Source organism: Notolabrus celidotus, chromosome 15, assembly GCF_009762535.1.
Source record: "Notolabrus celidotus isolate fNotCel1 chromosome 15, fNotCel1.pri, whole genome shotgun sequence".
Lineage (NCBI taxonomy): Eukaryota > Metazoa > Chordata > Actinopteri > Labriformes > Labridae > Notolabrus > Notolabrus celidotus.
This window is the reverse complement of record NC_048286.1, coordinates 13,233,147-13,253,524: the sequence shown is the minus strand read 5'-3', so window position 1 is coordinate 13,253,524 and position 20,378 is coordinate 13,233,147. Positions and strand designations below refer to the sequence as shown.

At 40.9% G+C, this 20,378-nt stretch overlaps 1 long non-coding RNA gene across 1 annotated transcript in view; it reads right to left on the bottom strand.

Annotated features, from left to right (window-relative positions):
- Positions 1 to 20,150, bottom strand: part of LOC117826800 — a 31,282-nt gene extending 11,132 nt beyond the window's left edge. Inside the window, exons 1-2 of the long non-coding RNA XR_004634093.1 lie at positions 20,081 to 20,150; positions 17,271 to 17,371 (exon numbers count right to left, since the gene is read on the bottom strand). This is a non-coding gene — a long non-coding RNA (uncharacterized LOC117826800). The remainder of the gene's footprint in view (positions 1 to 17,270; positions 17,372 to 20,080) is intronic.
- Between the last annotated feature and the right edge of the window lie 228 nt (positions 20,151 to 20,378).

The window sequence follows — 20,378 nt, the reverse complement described above, 5'->3', positions numbered from 1 at the left end:
GTCACAAAAGCTTAATACATAAGAGTTCTTGCATAACCATCATGCAATGCCGAACAAGTTGTATTCTCACAGTCTCTCAACTTTGAAAAAGAAATGAAATAGTGTAACGCGCATTCTTTTTCAAAGTTATGTCTAAGAGATGGAAAGAAAAGGGACACTTGATTTGGTGGACTGGCGGTATGACATCATCAAAAAGGAAATCCAAGCAAGCCCACGAGCTGTCCTGCTTGAGGCCCCTCAATAAACAGGCTGGTTATCACATCACTAACATTTATTTAACCCTTCTGCAGAAGGTGTTCTGTCGAGGCTGTGCAGGGGAGGGAGCTGTTCCCAAATCTATTTGGCTGACCTGTTATCAACCTCCACTGGTATCCTTACACACACAGTAAAGAGCCCATGCAAATTTATATGCTAGTAAAAAGACACGCAGTTGCTGTTTTCTCTCTGTGTTTCTGTCAGTGTTTTAGACTGCTCTTAAGACATCCCCCTACTCCCTCCAACTCCTCTACTCTCAGCAGCTTCATCCACTCCTCCCAATTTTGGCCATGTCTCTAGGACCGAGGGCTAAAACATGACTTCAGCAGAGAAACGGGTCCTAAGGTCAAGAAATGAAAGGATGAAAGGATGAGGGGGGGGACGGATTCTTCTTTTCTTGTATACCTTGCACCCGACTCCATTCCTTTCCGGTTTGCAGTGAGACAGTGCACACAGCTCTCTCCCACACATCTCCACATCCCAGCGCCAGGCTCTGTGTTTTCTTAATTCATTACTTCAAGGAAAGAAATGCAGCCCATACCAAAATAAATATAGCTCTCTTGGTTCAGACCATGTGTCAGAGTGAGATAGCTCCAAGGAAAAGACTGTTGTTTTAACCGGAGGAGGATGGAACTCTCTGGCTCTGCAGAGCGTCTGTCACTCTGTCTCCGTCACACAAGCACAGACCAACGGCATACACTCTTATCGCATGATTTAGAACTAAATACATTACTTTAAAGGGAGCGAGACTCAGCAGAGGAACTGGATTCACGGTGTCACTCTGAATTTAATGACCGGAGGCTGAGTTTTTGGTGCAGCTTTTTTTTAACATTCATTAATTGAGTTTATAGCCTCACTGGAGGCATGTTTCTGCCTGCATCTCTGTCGGTAGGTTTGTTAGTCCTATCTGAACAATTACCGGATTGATCGCCATGAGATTTGACACAGTCATTCATGGCGCCAAGAGGATAACTTCTGAAAGTCTGAAGAATTTTTTGTAGATTACCATGGTTGGCAGTCTAACACTCCTTTCAGATAACTTTGGTGAACTTGTTGCTTATCATTTAGCGCCAACATTATGTCAAAATTTCTATTTCCAAAATATTTTTTCTCATCAAAGCTGAAAAATATTTACATTGCCTCTGCATCCATTATTCTAGCTTTGGGGTTAAAGCTAAATATCAAATGCCTTTATGTTATAATTGGAGTTAAAAAACATGATTTGCAGTTAACTGAATATCTATTACGTCAACGTCCTTTGCTGAGTATGTTAACACAGCGGTAGTTGATCCAATGGACAACCACAGAAAGCCCCCATTATACCAGAGCTCTTTGGTGGATGGAAACTTGGTGGATGGCCAATATTTGCAGAAAAAAAGATCACAAGCTGCATCCAACAAAAAGTATTGATTTTCCAGAGAAAACAGTTTTTGCGAATCACTTCCGAGTTGTGTGTTAAAGGTCAGTAACGCTATCAAAACAATGAAGACAACAGATGTTGACGCTTCAAACCATTGCATATAAGACAGTGAACATTGTACACATTGTACATGCAATCGTGATAGCGTTGTAAGTCTAAGCATGTCACAACGTAAGAACTGGCATTATATTCAACCATTACAGTGTCACTCATAAGAGTTCACAAAGACCTTTGGTTTTGTTCCACTTTTCTCAGTTACTTTTGGATGTTTAATGTGTATTTTATAGTTTAAGCTCAAATTTAATGTACGTGTTCCTTTTTTCAGTTGAGGATAGATGTCCCTCACATTCAAAATGTATTAAATATAAAATATTAATATTTGCTCTCAATAACAGTAGAATCTGCAGTATAAGTCACATGTTAAATAAGACGCAGTCGGTTTTTGGAGGTCTCATAAAGTGAAAGGTCTAAACTGTTGTCTTGCTTGAAGACTTCCATTGATTTCAACACTGTGCAATTTCAATGCACTTGTGTAGCCTTTTCTGGTAATACTTGTTTCTGCCCTTGCCACCTGTATGGCAGTGAGCTCAAACCAGCACTCCACAAGTTTTATTTGCTGAAAAGTATACCACAGTACTTTCTAAATGCATGATTATGACCTAGCGAGGGAGGAAAGCCATTGAAAAGTGGTTGCCTCGGGGCGCTGGTGACCTAGCGGTCCAAGTGTGCCATGTATGGAGGCTATAGTCCTGGTTGCAGAGGTCACCAGTTCGACTCCCGGCCGGTCGCCCATTGACTGCATGGCTTCCCCCACTCTCAACTCCCCACATTTCCTGTCTCTCTTTAGCTGGCCTATCTAATAAAAGGCAAAAAAAGCCCAAAAATATATCTTAAAAAAGAAAAGAAAAGTGGTTGCCTCTAGACGGGTCTGTCTTACGGTATACCCAGCATGCTTTTCACATCCCTGCACTGCTTTTCTATGTGCAACCTCTGGGTAATATATCATAACATAAAAAAATACATGTCTCTGCACCAGTAACAATACTGGTTAATTCGCCGCTCCAGTGTACAAGATGCAGCTCACTTTTTAGATGACAAAAATTGTATTGAAAGTGCAATACACACCAAACTTTGTTGATACATTGTGTGCACCAGTCTTGAGTGCATGTAGCTTAAAATGACCCAATTCTAATACGGGTTAACTGAACTTTGATAAAAATGCATAAACATCTTTATCAGAATTTTGGGTAAGAAACTTAGTTTTTCGTTATCTGTTTCAGAGAGGCACTTGTCATTCAGAGTTCATGGCCAACTTCGTGGAGCGTTCACTTCGGGTGAGGTCTGTTAAATGGGCAATCCAATCCTCTGTCAAGCAGAACCTTCCTGTGACCCTCACACACATAGACACACAAACATTTACCACACTGGCACAGTCTAGCACAATCCTTTGCTAGAACATCAATAGTTTGTTTATAATTAGCCCTGGCACCTCTTGACTACTTAGAGAGAGTGATTGTTTTTGAAAATGGGCCCTGGGGTCCTCTTGACTGATTGGCCTGAGGTGGTTTGGGGGAATAAGGGGCTGTGGGGTGGGGGTGGGGAGGGCTGAAGGTCTGCAGTTGCAGAAGAGGGTCTATTGCTGGCCCACAGTCGTAGGCTGCATTCCTCTCAAGGCGCTCTGGACCCTTGTCTGACAGCCACTCCGATAATATCCAAGTCAGATAGAGTCACAGGGGCGGCGTGTCTGAGCCCTGTTCTGAATCACTCAATTAGTGAAGGAGGAGGAGGAGGAGTAGGAGGAGGAGGGAGCTAAAGTATCTTTGTTCCCCAAATCCCACTACAGCAGCATGGAGTAGAACACAAACAGCATGAAGTCAATTAATAGCAGCGTGTTTACGCAAAGCAATGCAAGGTGTAAATACAGTTTGTGTGGTCTTTGTGAAATCTCTGTTGGTGGTTAGAGGAGTGAGTGTGTTTGTGGTGACTCTGTTTACAGAAAGTAACATCAACCTGCCTCCACATGGGTGTCAACACCTGCTAAATAGATCTATCACCCTACAATGAATACACAGATACTTGCAACTGTATGTCATGCTCTTGTAACAAGTACTTTTAGGAATATAAGCACTAACCTACCCTCAGCTTGAGGTCAATTTTAGTTTTTTTAGAAATGCTTATCTTATCCTTAGCATAACAGTAGAGGTCATGTACACTTAGTCAAAAAAAGATAGATTTGAGACTTAGAAGTTACACTGCAAGTGGCACTACATAGTACATTTTTAGGTCATGATACAGAAATGTAACGTAATCTCAGGTCTATTTTTGTGGCAGTCGTACTTTTCTTTAATTATTTAAAAATCACCAGAAATGCTGGAGTGGTTATGCTCACCAGTGACGGTTCTAGACCAATTTTACTGGGGGGGCCAGGCTGAGGCCAAGGGTGTTGTCAGAGGGACACATTCAACCCTGACAAAAGAGACTGAGAAGGGCGAGGACCAGCTGAGAGTGCATCCCTATATACTAGACATATATACTATATTCATATATGTATACTACTGTGTACGATATGAAAATGCAGACTGACAGCAGCTGTTTGGCTGTTTACACTCAACATGAGTCCCTTAGCGCTCTAAGGGACTGGAACCAAGTGCCACATGCATGTGTTCCGCCTGTAACATCGGCACGATCACAATACCAAAGCTTTATTTATGTATAATATTTGTTTTGTTTGGTGTGTCCAAAAGTAGTTGTACTTGAGGCTTTTAAAGGGGCAGTGCATAAATAGACTGGTGAAACCAAAGTTGCATTATTAGGATAAATGAAAGTAAATGCTTTTCAGAAATTGTGTGAAACCTGAGGGAGAGTTATGGGAACAAAGACACATGTTTTATGTCATGTTAGCCTTTGCATTCCTGTGTTTTCAACACCACAGGCAATTTGTATTGATATAGGATTTGATTCATGTACTTTACATATTAAATGTATTTTATACTGAAGATTGTTTTTCTTGAAGCAAGACAAATAAAGTACAACCTCTTAATATCGTTGCCTTTTTCAGACTCAGCGATTACTTAGCCAATCCTTTGATGAATACGTCTTGTTCACCTTATCACACAATGAGCAGCAGCAGGGTTTGTTGGGTCATTTTTCATCAGGCACATTGGGACTATTTGTTTTAAAAAGGCAAAGGTTTAATTTCAGCTCTGATGGAGGAGTGAGAAATCAATTGTTAAGACTCTCACCCGGTCTCTCTCTCAGCCAACCAGCTTTTCTGCTTTGATTGTTTTCTCTGTTCCCACTCAGACTGCTTGCTCCACCAGCCTGCGACCGACCCTTCACCTCTCGCCGACCTGTCACCTGCAGACACCCTTTTGTGGCTGCCTTTGATGCCTTGTTTGCTCTTATGTACAGTAGGGGTTAATCACACACCTTGAGAGGGGGACGTGGAATTCCATACAATGGGTCCGTTGGCCTGTGTTGTCTGAGGGCTCACAGAGGGATTAGAGATTAAAGGGTGGCCAGTATGTGGAGTAAACAGCAGAGAACAATATTTTACCCACTCCATGTTTAGTCAGCGGATGTGGACGTCAGTTGACTTTCTTGATATATAGTTTGACTGAAGGGCTGGTGGCTGCCAGGACTGTGCCTATTCTGACCCTGTTTTTACTATTGACCTGGAATTTGCTGTAGCGAGAGTGAAAATATGTTAGGATATTTCAGGGTTTTACTGAAGGAAAGATTAGAAGTGCATGTTTGCATTATCTATATTACTAAATATCTTCAACAATAGATGGCAGGCATTGTCTCATACATATGTTAGATGGCTTATGGGTGTTAATGGCAAGGATCTTTCAGGTTTGATACCAACTCCTTAAAAGGTATATAATGAGTAACTTTGCTTAGAATTTGCCAAAAAATCACTTGACTAATGCAGTACATTTTTTGAGCTGTAAACACATTACTGAAGATGTTTCTGACAGTGTTAAAGCTCAGAAAAATCCACGATATTGCTTAAAGTAAAGGTGCATTTCATTTGGTTGCATATCTTCAGGAGAAACACAGGAAAGACTGGTTATTATGTCAGAGGTTTAAATTAAGGGAAGCCAGTGGACCACTATGCTAGTGTATATTAGCTGTGGCTGATTCAACTTTGACTATCTTCCTTGTGACTGGAATTGATTTTCACCTTTATGTGAGACTATCATCTGTGATGGTAATTTAACATTGACAACAACAACTCCCATGATCCCATGCATCTTCATTACATCATCAAACTACGCCATGGGTTATTGTTTTGCTAAAGAGACCCTCTGTTGTGAAATTACATACTGCATTTCATTTTATTTGAGTCATCATTTAACTTTATATTTTTGATCTGGCTTGTTTTCTATAATTTTTTTAGTATTTTTGCCATTCATGTGGTGCGCAAGAATTAACCTGGATGATCTGCTGTTTTCTGCCCTCTGCCTGTCATTTCTACGGAGCCCCTAAAGTGACATGTGCAGAAATTTTTTTTTGGAAAGTATCTGGTGCGCATGAGATACCAAGTTAGCACTGGAGATCAACCAGTTTCGATCTAAAAATGACAGTACAGCAGTTAGTTGAGATTTATTTCAACCTTGGGCTGCCTTGTATCTTGTTACATTTATATGCGGACTGTTCAGCACGTGATATTTATTATGATGGATGCTGCTGACCTGTTGACCACGTCAGCCTTGTGAGAGGGGATTGATCTCAATGGGTATTATCTGTTTAAATACAGTTTAAAATATATATATAAATAATATTAAAAATAACCTCACAGCATGAATCAAGATAATCCCATTTTCAGTTGTTATAGTTTACCTGTTCTGAGACTATGAATAATTTATAGTCTCTTTTTATACAAACAAAATAAAAGATGCCTGGAGTGTTTCTAGTTCAGCCATAAACACTACTAATATAAGACATTCGTCACATTAATGTAACTCACTCAGTCTCAGAAGAGTTTGAGACAGATACAACTTAAGCATAGCTGATCTTCTAATCTGGGAAGTCCCTCAACATTTTAAAAATATTGACTCAATCTTTTCGACCTGTTGCAAAAATCAGCTTGTGCTGAAAGACGAGCTCCTAAGAACTGAAAACGTATTCCCTTGACCACTGAGCGCCGTGCTGAAGAATGGTGCTGTTAAAGCACTAATCGTAACAAGACACTCCCTCAAGAACATGGTTTTTCACATGATAATTGAGAGTGAAGTTATATGAGTTAAAGCATAACAATGCATCACAAAAAGCACTATTCCTTTTTGTGACAGTAGAATACAAAACAAAGCAACGATTACAGCATGTTTCATCTCAGTGGGTGGATATGAATGGTCAATGAATGCATATCCACATGAGGCTGACTAAAGATGAAAAACCAATCAGGGCTGGACTTGATACAGACCAGCAGCAGTGGATGAAAGTGTTTAGATCCTTTATAGAAGTGATTTTATACCAAAAAAGGTTTAAAAAGCTTTAATTGAAACTGAAAGTTTTGTCAGTAAAAACTGACAAAATGACGGTCAAAGTTGAGCCAAAACTGTTTATCTGCTGTAGTTGACAAAGAAATTCATACACATGTGAGGTGTGATAGATCAATGACTACCTACCTCTCTGTTTTTGTCTTCAATGACATCTCAACTCCCATTGTCCTTCACTGTTATTTTTAGCAAGACGACCTCAGACCTTACTAATTATACCCGATCCTGCCACTCTCTTTATTCCCTTCATCCAAGATTTCCCTCTGGTCTCCCAGCCTGCACCTCAGTCCCTAACCTGTGCCCACGCTGAATGTATCAGTCTTTGTGTTTTTATTACTTCCACAGTTTTCTCTTGTTGTTACCTTGCTCTCCCGGGCATTGTTTTTGCCCTGCCAGCATAACTGTTCCTGATTATAAGTATTGCTAAATAATTGAAACCACTCTGCCACCTTACATGTCTGCATTTGGGTCTATCCTACTTTTCGTATATTATGACAAAGGAAAGTGCTTTGGCAAACACTTCCATAATCTAGAACACAGGGACTTTGTTTACGAACTCTTACCTATGGCGTAAGCTGGCCGATATTTCATGTACGTTATATATAGTCTAACACAAACACACCCAGTACTGTCATTTAAATCTATAACAATGCATCATAGCTCATACAATGATTCGTGGTTTGTAGGTAATATGTGTAAAATAGTGGGAATGTCAAATGCTGATTATTTCTCTTGTACAGGTAAGGTGTCAAAGTATAGAAAAGCAAAGTGGAAATACAATACAGGACCCTTTGTCTGGCAAAAACAGAGCTGTAAAGATCATACTCTGAAGTGAGTCTCCTTACATTAAGCAGAAAAACACTCAATAAGCTGTCATTGTTTCTTCACAGTTACTGTTACAGCAGCATGCTGACGATAGAGTCAATTCCTTTTGGTCACACCACTCTCACCACCAGTGTCCTTAAGATTTTCTGGGTGAATCATGTTATGACAATATTTACTCTGGATCTCAGCCTCTTACATATTGTGCAATGCAACAGGAAGTTCACGGCCCGATGCAGCAGGGAGTGTGGCTGGACACAACATTACATTGTTCCTTCAGACCTGATGAGCACTGTAGCTGAGTTTTTCAGCTCCACGTGGTCCTCCTAATGCACCTCTAAGACCTAATAACTCTTCATCAGTGACATGCCGTGGGTGTGATGGGGATAGTTTTCATAGAGATGACTCCATTGCTTTACGTAGTTGGCTGGAATTTTGCTTGGGCTGGACGTTCTTTTTGGTGTCATTAATGCCTCATAAATCCTTTCGGTTCCATTTGTTTAACGATTTCAAATTTAATGATCAGACATCATAATAACTTTTCTTTTGATGTGGACACTGTTAGAGAAGACTATAAAGGAGTCACAAATCGTAGCTGTGACTTTACTTTTCATTGGATTGTCAGCTCTAAACTTACAGATTCCGAATAATAATGACAATCCGTAAGCGTTTGTTCACCATGCATTTCAGCAGGTATTGGCTGTACTCAGGGAAAAAGACAGAGGGGCGAGCAAAATGATCAGGATGGCATCTGATGTGCTGTTATCCCAAAATCTACCAGCAATTATCCAATTAAGTTTAGCACAAAGTTTCTACACAGACGTATGCATGCAAAACAGAAGTTTTTTACCGCTTTGGATTATGGATCAGGGCCTACAGATACACCGTTAGCCTGATGGGACCCAAGATTGCATTGAACTGTGATCAGTCAAAACTCATTTTCTTTCACAACATGCACAAACACACTAAACAAACGTACCTGAAATGAAGTGCCATGGACTGGCCTGAATCTTTACCCTGACAGCAACAATAATCATCAACTTACAGTGCTGTCTTTTCCCAAAGTTAAAGGACATAGATGTGTAGCATATGTACATTTTGCAGAGGGTGATGTCACACCCACATGTTTACATAAACACTTAATGTTTATGAAAGAGTATTTCTGTTTATCATTTAAGTTTTTATCAAACTATTCAACTGAAAGCAAAGAAAAGTTGACTGTGTGCATTATGATACACTGGATAGGATAAAACAAGCAACTATTAGGTGTTACATTACTTTATGTTTTGTTTCTTCAGCACCCAGCTGTTGGACCTCGACTTAGTGACCAGAGTCACTTTACAACAACTAGCCCAACATTATTTGGATGAGCAATACCTCTAAACCCTAAGTGGGGTTTGTTGAGTCATTGATCTGCTGCTGGTGGACAGGTGCAGCTCTGAGTCACCAAAACCCACACCTACTACTGGCTGGGAGTTTTTCTTGGCGTCATTGTAAGGTGTTGTACATCTGCAATGGCTTGTACAAACCTTTACTTTCGTTCTGTCAGTTCTTGTTCATTTCAGAGACTTTGGACAGTTTTTGAATTCTACAAAGATTTGATTTGATTTGATGACTTTATTTCAAACATGTAAAAGTAAAAATACAATAAAAAAAAAAAAGCAGAAAAGAAAAAAGAGTTATACAAACATACAAGAAAGAAATAAAATAAAAAGAAACAGTTTTACAAAAGAAACAAAATCAATATTAGCAAGCAGTGAAACAATTTAGAAGAAAGGGTCTGTCTTTAATATATATATTTTTGTATAGTACCATCATTTATATTGGGACAAAGAACATGTGCAACAAAGAAGAAGTCCAGGAAAATAGAGGGAAAGAAAGACCTTGTAGTGTACTTTGTAAAACACAAGTTTTAATAAGCTGATAAAACCTCTCTCTTTAGGTTAAAAACAACTTTTCCCCCAGATAAGTTGTGGGTCTTAGGTGTAGAGGGATGATGCCTAAAAGTTGCCACACAATCAATTATCTCTGGAGAGTTAAGCACAGGAGGAGTAAGAGTGCCGAAAGACATGAAGCCTCTGGTTTTAAAGGGAATTGATGATGAAATTTCTAAGAAGAGGTGTCAGTAGGAGTCAGTCCCTGCTTGCATGTGAACCGGCCTGTTTCCTCTACGCACTAGCCTTCATCCATCCCTCCCACCAGAATCTGATGACAAACTAGGTTTAACCTCACAGCTATGAGTAGCTGGGCTCAGCTTCTTATTGCTTTGTGTGGGAGTTGCTCCTCTGGTGAGAAATGAACTCTGGGGATAGGTCTGATTCAGGGCAGAAGAAGGTATGGATTTATAATACCTCTTGCATACTTTGTTTTGAATCACAAGCACCTTTGTTGTAAAATACAGGGACATGAATGAGTCTGCAATTTAAGGTTCTATTTATATTTTGGGGAAGTGAAGTTGAAGCGCTCATTGTTTGAAGAAGACTGCTCTGAATTGCCTCTTAATTATGGCATTTGCAAAAACTCATGGAACTCAGGCTTGTGTTACAGAGTATTTGCCACTGGTTTGCAGGCGAGTTCTGAATGATGCCGTCCAGCACACAGTGGTTTAAATATAGTCCCAGGAGGAGAAAATTAGTGAAAGCTTAATTATCTGTACTTCAAAGCAGCTACATTATCGATATGTCTCCATGGCTTTTCAAGTTGTGCCAGTTCTTTCATCTCTGCCCATGGTCCTTTAGGGCCTGGCACTTAAACAGAGTCAGGAAGTCAAAGCATTGCTTGGCACTCAGGGCAAAGGCAAAAGACTATACTGTAAAAGAGCAATCATGCTTATTAGAGAATTTATTCCAGTAGTCCAGGTTTTTGCTTTTTATGATCTAATGATGACTTTTCATATCTTTCCGCTCGGCTCCACTGGCTCTGAAATAAGGATTTAGGAAAGGAAGAAATTCTGTTGCATACTATTCTTGCTGGGGAAAATCCCTGACTACACAAAAATCAAAGACACTTTCTCTTCGTGTTCCCACTTGAAGCCACCAGCGATCTCCTACATGACAAATCATTCACATTTCCAGCCGAGGTGTTTCCTCCAGAACCACTCTTGGGACAAAAGAAACCAAAAAGTGCTGATGTAGCATGACCGATGGTGTTTTCATAAGCAGCTCGGCATCTCTGTTGCAGAGTCTGCCACAACTATCCATTATCTTTCCGTGGGACAGGGGAAGTTATCTTGGGGACCTATTGTGTGCTTGGTGAAGTTTTGACTGTGTTTGTGGCACCTCTGCAGTGCATACAGGAGGTGTCGGGGAGAAAAGGGATGGAGTCTCAGATCCCAGAGGAAAGTCTTGGCTCCAGGGGGCCTGTCCGCCCCTCTGGCCCTTGCTTGGCTGCTGGGGAAGCCAGGCATGGAGACAGTAGGATGGGGAGGGGGGAGGGGGTGCAGCATAGAAGCAAATGAGCAGGAGAGGTGCTAGGGCCGGCTCTTGCCCTCTCACTGACAGGATCTGGTCAATGTCCTGCCGCCAAGGGTCGCGGCCCAGCTTACGCACACAAACTTATCTCCAGTGCATCTGCCGGGCCGCCTGCGCAGTCAGGCTGTCTCCATTGCGGGCCACGAGCGTTTTCCTGCTGGGGGTGAGAGGAGGATGGTGGGAGGATAGAGGGAGGAAGGGAGAAGGGTGGGGGAGATGCATGAGGGAGAGAGGAGCTAGACGCAGGGAGGGACAGGAGGGGGCTCAATGTGAAACTGCCCCTGTAGAGGCCTGCCAAGTCGCTGAGCTATATGGAAAACACGAGCTGCCTCCAGGGTAACAGGACCACTTCTGAATTTCTACAAACAAAAATAGCTCTGATGTCTGGATACGACCTCTTCGTTCTCTGGCCCTCGTCGCTCTCTGTGTGTCTGTGACATTCAAATTCCCACACCAAGACAAAGCTCATGTTCGAAACCCAAACAGGCCTCACGAACAACTTCATTTACTCTTGAGCAAGAGAAAAAACAAGAAGACAGAAATCTAATAATTGTGCGGAGCCGAGTGTATTTATCATTCCTTCTCCTCTCTTGGCTGGAGATGACCTCTTGGTGACCAATTGTGTGGACCTCGAACAAGGTCCCTTTGGTGAGCCATTTCATCATTTAAACAGCACAAGCTCCAATTCTCATGACCTAATGCGTTGTAGAATGCCTGAAATCTGCTGCTTGTGTTTTCTCTTCTCTCCCCCAACCCTTTCTCATCAACAGCAGCAAGGATCCATAACAGGAAGAATAGGGGGACAATGCTGAGTTGTTGGGAGAGGTGGTGAGCTTGAAGGCATGACAGGGCTGAATTCCTTGTCCGATGTCGGAGGTGGAAATGAAGTTCATTACTAGCTAGCACTGGTGCTCCCAACCTCAAAAACTTAGGAGCACCAGCAAAAATTTAGGAGCACCACAACTACAATATACTGGCTACACAGTGTTACCTGCAACCTCCCAAAGGCTTTACAGTAAAAGCAGTACACTATGCCATTTTTATAGTGGAGCCATTTGAAACCTTTCAGCTACCGTCTGTGAAAACCACGTTCAACACATTACCATCGCCAACTCCTGGAGGTAGACTTTCAGTAAGGTTTGGCGGCCTACAGAGGAATCTCGAAACAAGAGATTTTACAATCTCACAAGCTTAAATTGATGTGAGCTCTACTATATAACTATTTAAAAGGTTAAACCAAAAGTTAGCAGAGACGAAATAAAGTCGAAATTTAACTGCAGTCAGAAGAAAACAATAAAAGGTGACTCCTGTGCTGGCGGAAGATGGATCAACGTTCAGGAGATGCAGGAGTGAATCCACAATCTGCGAGCACGGCATCAACCAGAATTACAGTCCCCACAAGCTGAACAGGATGAAGTCTTGAAAAATTTACACCACGTTCACTTACAAGAGGAATGAGGAGGACTCTGCAGCTTGAGCTGGCTTTATTGATGGAAATATACATTGAAACAACATTGAAAACGAATGTCTTTTCTGACACTCATGGGACATTATATAGTATAACATTTGCATTATAAAAACATATAAAACACACAATGAAATGATTGGACAGTTCCATTATCCTACATGTGTAAAAACACTGGTAAATGATTTTATGATAGGGGTCGCTCTCTCTCTCCCTCTCAGAGCAGTTGGCTGGTTTTGTGTATCTTATTTCTGATAAATGAAGGGTTATTAGGTATGTATGGCTATTCAAAGCTTATAATGTCTCTATGGCCAGAATTCCAGAATGTGACAGGACAAATTGGCTGGCAGGAGAATAGTCTACGGTAAAGTCTTGCCCTGACCTGTTGCACTATTATTATTTATTTATTTTTGAGCCAGTCTGCAGTGTAGGGATCCGCAAAAGTCACGTCTCGTCTCTCCCGCCTACCAAAACACACATTAGAACAAAGAAAAAGAAAAGAAAGATCAGTTGTTCTAGTATAACTATTGCACGTTTTTCCTCCTGCCGTTCCTCCTCAGCTCTGCTAATCCAGTGCACACAGTGCAAATGGGGCCACATTTGTCGGCAGAGCAGTCCGTCATCGCGTTACAACCTTTTTTTAAAGCAATATATAACTAATCAAAATCATCTTAAAACTAAAATATAAATACTTTGACATTAATCAGCATGGCAAGAACGAACCATACTGACAGATTTTATGCTGAAAATGTGTATGCCAACAAAAGACTCCTGTGACTGATCACATACATGTGTAATACTTTGATTTCCGGTGCAATACCTCAATATCAATGTGCAATATTGTAAATTCTCCCATAATCTATCTTATTATTATATTCATCCACTAAATGTGCACTCTGCTTAGACGTATTGCATGTCTTTAAAAGTACTTCTTTACCTTTCTTTGTACAGATAGTATTTTTATTTTTATTTAGATTTTTTGGATCTGTGTTTAGGTTTATATATTTATTGTCCTTACTGTCTTGTTGTGTCCTTTCTGTCTTGTTGTTAAGTATGTTGTTCACACATGTCCCATCTGTTAACATGGAATAGGCAGGGTCTATGATCTGCAGTGCAACCAGTCAGTAGGGGGACCTCTAAATATTTTGTCTTCCCTTTTAGGGGGCTGTCACGTTATCCATCCTTTATATAGTTAATGGTTGGTTACCTCCACTGCTAAAACATTTAACACACATGCTAATTCTGAATTCCCCCAAAACCTGCAATACATCTTCCAAGTCCTACATGACAGCACAGCCGACCCCGACACATGCACACCACCACCATGTAGCTTAAAAACTTAACTCCTCTCATCTGCTACTCATTGGGTGCACTGTTAACGCAGGACATTTAACACAAAGATAAAACTGTGCCATGGGTGTTTACAAGGCAGAGTTTAGCCATGTGACCTCCAACGCTTAAACTATTTGACAGTGACTGAAGGAGGAAGGGCGCAACAGGGTGAGGGCTTGACTATAGCACTCTGCTCTTCAACCTTTAAAAGCTCTTCATGTAGAGAAACAAACATTGTAGTAAAGTGCTACTGGAGTCACTTTTATGGTTAGAAAATTACTTGTAATATAAATTAGAAAGACATGAATTTGCACCTCAGCACAGAAATTAAATGAACCTTTTAAGCCTCTTCATGCAGTTAGGATGGACGGTGCAGAGAGAGAAATAAGGAGAAGAGAGGAGGAGAGACGACCTCCTTAATGTACATTCTGTTCTGCTTTGGCTTTGATTCCCAAGGTTGCCTGTCTACGGTGTGTGTGTGTGTCTGTGAGAAAGAGTGTGTGTGGGTGTGTGTGTGTTTGTGTGGTGGTGCCAGGCACAGCGTCTCTTCTGGCTCACACAGTGTTGACCCTGCCCTGTACTCTCCTCCTACTATGGGCGAGGCTTGGTGGTGCAGCACGTAGCAACAATGTGCTAATGTGCATGCACAGATATGTCAACAGACAGACATGCACACACACATTTACACACATACACACGCTCAAGGAATAAAGACAGTGATATTTGCTCAGTGCACTGCTTTATTTGAAGTTTGGAGTGTGCAGAATTTGATTCTGCTTTCTTGTGTTTATTTCTAAAACTATGCACGTAGTAAATAGCTCAGCTGCATTCTTTAATCGTGCTCAATGTTATCTAGAAGAAGACAATGACTAGCAGCCTGCCAATCAAAACAGCCGAGTAGTTATTTGAATCATGAGGTGTAAAGATGTCAGTGCGGGTCACGTTTTTCTTCTTTAATGGATTTACTGCTTTAGAAGAACACAAGAATTCAAATAAAAGTCTTCTCTTCCCTTCTTCTCACTCCTCCATTACCATCACCCAACACTCTGAGGCACAGATTTTTGTAAGTGAGACAAATATTCCCATGTGAAGTGAACTACAAGGTATGTGAAGGTGCATTCCTACAAATGTTTAACCCTGATTTAAAGTGTTTAAAGCCTCGATGCTAACGTGTGAGAGACCACGTCTCCCCTGTCACTGCTCTCGATCGTATCTCGCCACAAGCCCACTTCATGTCTCTCACCCACTCCATTCCAAATGAATATAAATGAGTGTTTTCATTGCGAGACGGAACAAAAACAGCAAAGTATGTTACTAAAAACACAGGATAATATTCTTAAGAAGGAGCAAACTTGTCCAAAAGAAAACAAAAGAAGGAAATTCTTGGAAAGAGAGTTGTGGCCAAATTGTTTTCATGTCTGCATTTGTGTGCACTGCAAGAGCAAATGAAAGATGATGACTACATGATTAATAATTAATATTTAGATTCTCATCCACAAAGGATATTCTGCAGATTTTTTTTTTGGCTTCCAGCTTCTAAATTTTCCAAAGCATCCAACTTTAACTGCAGCAGTGAAACAGGCCTACATTCCTAGACTAAAAACATTACAAATGACTAATAGGAAGGAGTGCAAAGGTCAAAGCAACAGGAACAAGTCACTGGATGTGACATGAATCTGTGCAAAAGCGCTCCAGATTTTCACACACAAGATTAACTATAGAACCCGTCCTGCTATTTAAAAGGAAATACGAAAAAATAACTGACCTAATGTTCCCAAAAAGTGATTTCGTCATTACTGTGGAATCCTGAAAGATGCCAGGAACATGTCAGAAATATAAAGGAGGTTTTGAATTACTTAAACCCTGCCTGCCTTACAGTCTGACAGAAAGTATGTGCTAATGTGTTTATGGCGTCAGATGATACATCTGAATATTTACATACAATAAAATCATAACTATGACTTTATCAATCATGGCAGACAATTATGGTATCAGTATCTGCAAGCTAACAGCTAACTGAAATTATTAGCTGTCAGATGTAAAGCAGACGTCACATAACCTGAAATGTATTCTTTGGGGGCGTCTTGCTATGACCTGAAGGCTGTCTCAGTGTAAATCTCTCAGTTCAGGACCTGCACTGACCCTCAGAGTTAGCCTTTGTTTGGCAGACGCCTCGGCCCCCCTTTAATCTTGTGAAGAGATAAATCCTTTGATGGACCTGGCCGGACTCAGTTGAAAGTGCTGCCCAGCCATCTCCATAGATCAACATAATACGGCATGTTTGATGTTGGGGGGCTGTGGCACGCGGGTGGGCTCTTACTCCGCGACCTATAACAGAGTCATCAATCCCAGGCCTCAACCACAAACCCACTCCACCCCCTTCTCCTCCTCCTCCTCTAACCATGGACTCAACCACAACCAGCCCTGCCCTCTTGACCACAGAGCACTAACACTTACGCTGGATAAAAATATCTGTCAGTGTCAGGCACAAACAGGCAGACACACAGAGATAGGGGTGGGAATCAGGGTAGCTCATGATTCGACAAGATACCAGACACCTGGCACATGGCTAAAGTTTACGGTAACATCACTGCTATGATAATTGTTAAATTATAAGACGATCTTATTATGATGCATCACGCTATCTGATTAACTAAGAGATTTAAAATGCCCCTAAAAGGTAAAGCACAGTTTTAATGTCATTAGTGGAGTGCAACTGTCTGTTTTTTTCTGGAGCAGCCCTTTCTGACGACGACCCCTCTCTGTGCAAGTCTTCATCATCTTAGATTATTTTGCCAACATCTATTGAACACTCTGAGTGTCCCTTACCTTTCGACTTTAGAGCATCCCTTGTCACTGCTTCCAGCCAAGAAATAGTACCGCAATTATCCCCCCACAAAAACCACAACATGTTGCTTTAACACTGTTTTTTCCACTGACTGAACTGAATGAAATATAATATATTAGTGAGCTTTGAAGTGCAAGAAGCTGCATTGTTTTACCTTTGAAAATGGCCAGGACTGGTTTCCTCTTCTTTGTGCTAAGCTCACCTGTTTTTTGGCTGCAGCTACACCCTCACGCAAAATGCCATCAATCTTTTCTGCTGTAGGACAGAAAGCATAAAGATCAGTGCAAATTATTTCCTCATTAAATTTCTCAGAGACTTGACGCACTTCTGACTCATCAACACTCTCTGGATGGAATAAAATAAATCTGTTTTCTTCATTTATTTGTCACCAAGCTTATTACAGCGATTGCATCACTGGGCTTTGTGTCTTCCAAAAGCCTGTGATTAAACCGAGGTGAACTTCAGGGAGCTCTTTTGATTCCTCTGATAAGAGCCCGGTCCCATTAGTGAGAGCGGTCCCAGTGTGAAAGCTGAGCGCTGGCCTCACGCAGTCACTCTTATCTAAATCCTTCATCAACACACACCTAATCTGACCACGGCTGCTAATGCTGATATATTTGATTGTTTTCTGGGGAATTCAGGGTCTAAAAATCAAACAAAACTTTTTCATTTCTGCACCATTAAAGTGGACAATCTCCTGGATTATGAACAATTTCTACTGTTTTCATATTGTATAGTTTTTTCCCTTCCTTTTTCAAAAAGTCATCTAGATGACATCATCATGCTTTCCTGCCTCTGTATTTCTGTGTGTGTGACATATGCATATAGGAGTGTGTTTGAGCAAGACCAACTATGGCAAGCAGGGCCTTTGACACCCCTGAAATAGCTTGGCAGGCATTTTAATTGCTTTACCCTGCAATGACTCAAAATGTAAATGGTACAAAAAAACAAAAAGATTGATCCTTTCCCATGCAGAGGTCGGGTTTTTTAAAAACGTCAATGAAGGGGAATCTGTCCAAATGAAAGGTAAATTCCATGTTTTCATAGAACACTAAATACGCAGGCAACTACGTTTTTATTAGCCTATTGTTATCTCTGACTGTCCTTTTCCTTCCACTTTCTATCCACGTAACTTTGTCCTATTTCTCCTCCAAACCCCTCTTCTCACTATTAGAGCCAAGATTCTGGCACTACTGTACAATGCTATATCCACTAAGAGACTATAGTACTGTGTCAGTGGGGGAAATTGATGGTGCATGTTGGCCTGTTTGTCTTTAATCATTGTGAAGTAATAGCAGTCATGTGCATGAAGCCTCACAATGAGGTGCTGAAGTACTTCATGAGTAGGAAACTTCACACAAACACAGGAAGCTCAGTGTTTCTCACCGAGGGCAGGAGTCTCTACTGCGGCGCTGCAGGGACTGATGGGCTGCTCAGATTAACTGGGGCCAGAGAACCTGCAGTTCCTACTCTTTATTGTTGCCCGGGCTGTCTACTGAAAGGCATCAGAGCACAGATCTTCAGGCTGTGGTGCTGTAATCCTAAGCCAAAGCTAAATGTAGATACATTGTGCACATGAAGTGTATTGGTGGAGTCTATTTTTCCGTGCTAAAATTATAGAATAGAATCACATGTTCTTTGGATTTTCAAAATGCACCTAAAAACTGCATACCACTGGGTTCTTCCATTGCCATGAAAAAGTTGAGCGATTAAACTCATTGAACAAGTCTACAAATGGTATAAGGGCCTTTAACACTTGTGTCAGTACAGTATTTTAGAAATGATCAATACAGCCCGAGGTTTCATGGTATCTCTATGCACAAGGCTGATGTTATGATGGATATTCACCCAGGGGATGTAAGAACTCAGTGATACTTTGTGAACTGCTGAATGCAGGGTACATGCAGGGTTGTGTGTATTAAAGGTCTAACAGTGCCCTCTAGTGGTGAAGGAGTGCTATGTTCTTTAACAGACTACAACCACTTCCACATGCCAACAATATTTGATTTATATTTGTAAGATCTATTTGTAAAACCTATTCTGTAAATGAGGACAGGACTGATGGTGCTGTGGCATTGAGGATCATGTCTCTTTCACAATCTATTTATCTTTCCTGTATGAAAACATGATATCTCTTTACAAAGAATATTAATTAAAGTGGATTCCAATACACATTTGGATCTATTGATGATGTTCAGACAGACAATGAATGTCACAATGACAAATTATATGTTGTGAAATGGGTGTGAACTGCTAAGTTAGAACTTCATTTAGCAATATGAGTCAATATTTGGATTGTGATTAAATGAACACATCACCACAAAAGAGCTATTTTTTTATGCAATGAGAATATGTTTGCTAAACAAATTGAAATATTTCATTATTAAATAAACATTGCTGATAGATAGCAGGCACGCTGCTACGCTTTACACACTTTATGTATGATTTTTTTCCCCCCTTTCTTCTGACACTGGTGTACAGACATTACTTTTTCTTACTTAAACTGATAGCCTAATGCGGAATTTCAATGCAGCTCCAGTGAGGGAGCAATGAATGCAAGATGTTTTCAAATAAAATCATTGAAGAAAAACAGATGAAGTTATCTGGGGTAAACTTTAAATTGAATAACACAGCATAAATTAAGCTGTTAATTATCTGCCTTACAGTTCAACATAACAAATTCATACAAAAAGTAGCAATACAACAACCAAGAAGCCAAATGAGAAGCCATTACAGTAATATCTGTTGATGAACTTAATAGTCCAGGTGTTAGCAATTAACACAGCAGAACTGGACGACTATCTGTGGTAAACCAGTTTCCTTTTACATTACAGGGAAACTGTGATAAATGACTTCAATGTGCTAGCAGCTGACTGTCGGCGATGGACAACATTAGCCCCAAACCTACAGTGTATGCCCCAAACACAGCAGGTAAAAGGACTGAAGCTTGTGTAGATAACTTACTGTATCATTGCAGCTCGGGCAGAAGTTCATTTTCCCGCCAAATGTTCGGCCTACAGGTGGAGGTGTAAAGACTTCCGGCCTTTTTATGTGTGTTCCCATGACGGTCCGACTAGCAACTTAAGGAAAGACTTTACAGGTTTTTTTTTTTGTTTTGTTGTGAATAGGTTTGGTTTCTGTCACACTAACACAGGGGTGTCAAACATTAGGCCCGCGGGCCAAAACTGGCCCGCCAGAAGTTCCAATCCGGCCCATGGGATGACTTTGCAAAGTGAAAAAATTACAGAGAAGATATGAACTG